The sequence below is a fragment of the Tupaia chinensis genome, unplaced genomic scaffold (assembly GCF_000334495.1).
Source record: "Tupaia chinensis unplaced genomic scaffold, TupChi_1.0 Scaffold143623_1, whole genome shotgun sequence".
Lineage (NCBI taxonomy): Eukaryota > Metazoa > Chordata > Mammalia > Scandentia > Tupaiidae > Tupaia > Tupaia belangeri.
The window spans coordinates 16,781-20,447 of record NW_006203471.1 but is presented as its reverse complement, the minus strand read 5'-3'; positions in this window follow the sequence as shown (position 1 = coordinate 20,447).

The window sequence follows — 3,667 nt, the reverse complement described above, 5'->3', positions numbered from 1 at the left end:
TCCATTCTCCTCTTGGGATCTTGGGCACACATGCACACACGCCTGGCGTGAGTTTAAGCCACTGGGTCCAGGACTTGAACCACAGTCGACTACATGGGAGTCCAGCGATGTAGCCAATTATGCTAACTGCTGGTCCTGAGAGTGGTTTTTTCAACTTTTTTCTCCTATCTTCTAATAGGGTTGATCATCTTTTCTTGGGACAGCTGCTTAAATTCTCTGTGTATTCTGGTTACCAGTCCCTTATCTGACACATAGTTACAAAAATATTTTACCATTCTTAGGGCTGTCAATTCACACTAATTGCTGTGTCTTTTGCCATGCAGAAACTTCTTAATCTGATGTATCCCACTTGTCTACTTTTGGGGAAATTGTGCAAAACTTAAAGAAAAAAACTCTCAACTTTCAGCTACATTAAAGTTCTTAATGTATGAAAAAAAGACTGTACCACAATGTTAGGGTGTTGAACCAAAAATGGACTGACTTTGTATTATCATATTATAAAGTCACTGAAATGTAAATAAATAAATAAATAAATAAATAAATAAATAAATACATGAAAATAATCACTGAAATGTAAATAAATAAATATATAAATAAATAAATGAAAATAAAACTAGAGAGTCTCTGATCTTTTAGGGTTAAGGTTGACAATAAGACATGAATTCCCAGTCTGAGATAATGTATGAAGAAAGGATCAGAATCTTACCCAAAAGGTACAAATCAATTTCTTGACTATAAAACATAAATTTTACCTATGTGAGTTACATTCTTTTGAGTGAAAAATAGTCATGTTTATTTTCTCTTTCCTGGTGATTATCTCCACTACCTGGAACCAAGAAATAATACAGAAATTTCCAAATTTCTTTCTTTTTTTTTTTGGAGAGATTTTCGCTATAGGGCACGTGTGATCACCAGGCAGACAGAGAGAGACATAGAGACAGAAAGTGAAAAATCACCCCCCCAGAGGGGATGGTCATACCACAATCCCTTCTCCTCCATTCTCCTCTCGGGATCTTGGGCATGCACGCACACATGCCCGGTGTGAGTTTTAAGCCTCTGGGTCTGGGACACGAACCACAGTCGACTATGTGGGAGTCCAGAGACAGCCATTACGCTAACTGCTGGTTCTCTCAAATTTCTTTCTTCTGGAACTTTCAGAGGAACTAGAATTGCAACCTTTTCTATTTGGGTTACTTCTTTCCAAGTACCTGATCATTTTCTATGGAAACTTGCTCATCGTCTTGGCCACCATCTCAGACGCCCACCTGCACACCCCCATGTACTTCTTCCTCTCCAACCTGTTATTCATAGACATCTGTTTCACCTCCACCACCATCGCCGAGATGCTGATGACCATCCAGACACAGAGCAAGTGATGCAGGCTGCATCACTCAGATGTTCTTTTCCATACTTTTTTCAAGATTGCATATTTTTCTGCTGACTATAATGGCCTATGACCAGTTTGTGGCCATCTGTCACTCCTACACTACATGGTTATGATGAACCACCAGGTCTATGGACTGCTTGTCCTGGTGTCCTGAATCCTGAGTGTCCTGACTTCTTTGTTACATAGCTTACTGGTGGTGTTGCTGTCCTTCTGTACACATTTGGAAATCCACCACTTGTTCTGTGAATTTTTACAAGTGGTTCAAGTTTCCTGTCCTGTCACCTTTCTTGAAGACATGATGATGAATTTTACATCTTTATTGGTGGTGAAGTGGAACCATTTCTGGGATCTTTTACTCTCATTCTAAGATAGTTTCCACTACTTGTACAATCTCATGAGCTTAAGAGGAATATAAAGCATTTTCCGCCTTGGTCATCAGAAAAGTCACGATACATTTTTCAGAAGACATCAGGAGTTGTCTATGTACAAGTCAGTGCTTTAGTCTTCAAAAAAATTAACAAAGACAGGTATCTTAGACTCCAGGGACATTTTAATTTTTGCAAAATTGCTAGCAAGGTGACAGCTCTGTAGACAGCAGAGTCCCCAGAGAAGGAACAATAAAGACTGTATTTACCTGACATCTAACTTGGTCCTTTGGGAACAGAGAATCAACATGAAAGCTTTTTTTCTGAGAAGACTGTCCCACAGGGAAACCAGGTGCTCAGGGATTGTACTAACAAGATGGAAATGTGCCTAGTAAGCAGATTTAGGGAGATGTAAGGATCTCTTTTGTTCTTGTCCACCATTGTACAGTCTTGAGTTGGATGTGAAGATAATGATGATCTAAATCTGGATAGGGTGTTTGACACCTTGCTGCTCTCTTGTCTGGGAACTGCACTTCAATCTCCATAATCCACCATCCAAGGTGGAGTTCAGACCCTCACATGGAGATCTTCTTGTCAGAGACCCAAACCAGGTGAGTCTTAGAGCACAGTAAACAATGCAGAAATGGTTCACAAAGAATGGGAATTGAAAATGTTTTTCTAAAGTTATTTCAGAGATCAATCAACCTTGCCCAGAGATTATTGTGCTTATTTGCTTGGCTGATAAGTTAATTTATAATTAATTTATTTTATTTATTAAAATGTGAAGTTTTGGAACCAGCAGTTGGCATAATGGCTATGTTGATGAACTCCCATGCAGTTGATGATGGTTGGAGTCCTGGACCTGGTGTCTTGGACTAACGCTGGGTGCATATGCGTGTGTGCCCAAAATCGCAAGAGGAGAATGGGGAGATCGGCATGGCGATCCCGCCTGGGGGGTGACATTTTGCTTTCTGTCTCTCTGTCTCTTTCTGTCTTTGTGGAGAGCACACACTCCCTGTAGCAAAACCTCTAAAAAATAAAAGTGAAGTTTTAGAGGCAGAAGGTGGTGTGGCAGTTAACACAGCTGGATTCCACATGAGCGACTGAGCATTTGATTCCTGGACCTGCAGTGCCCTTCAGGTGTGTGTGTGTGTGTGTGTGTATGTGTGTGTGTGTGCAAGATCCCAAGAGGAAACTGGAGGTTACAGGAGAAGATAGTATTGCAGTGTACCCATCCCCACTGGAGGATGATTTTTCACTCTGATCCCTCAGCCCATCTCTCTCAGGCAAGTGCACATGCCCTATAGTAAAAAAAAAAAAAAAAATTAATTTCTACAATGCATGGGTCATTGTTGACAAGTGATGAGCTTTAAAGTTACCTGGATGAGACAGAAGAACTGGGAGGAGAAACACAGTTATACTCAAGTTAGAGCATACCAAGGAGATTTATAAGAAGGGGGACAGAACTTTGAGTATTTGATGTGGAAGTATGTGCACTGAGGTGTTGACATTGAACTTTTAAGATGAGCTGTATTTGAGCATGCTTCCATAGTTGCTATAAAGATCAGAAAGAAATGCTTTCGAATAGTCCCTTGCCACAACAATTCATGATTGACATTTCCCAGTATTTTCTCTCCTATCAGGTATTCAAAAATAAATAAATAAATAAATAAATAGTTTGAATTGAAGTATCACAGAGGAGAATTAGAGCTTTACTATGCAACAATTTCTTTGATGCTGATGCTGAATTTATTTAGGCTTTTGCTAGTCTTTTTATTTTTGTGTGTATGCAAGTCATCTTTGTAAGTTAATTTTTTCTTTCTTCCTCAGCGCTTGAAGAGCATTTCACCAGTGCTACATCTGATTGAGCTGGTGAGTCTCTCTTTATTCTAATCTCACTGGGCCACCTAAGCCT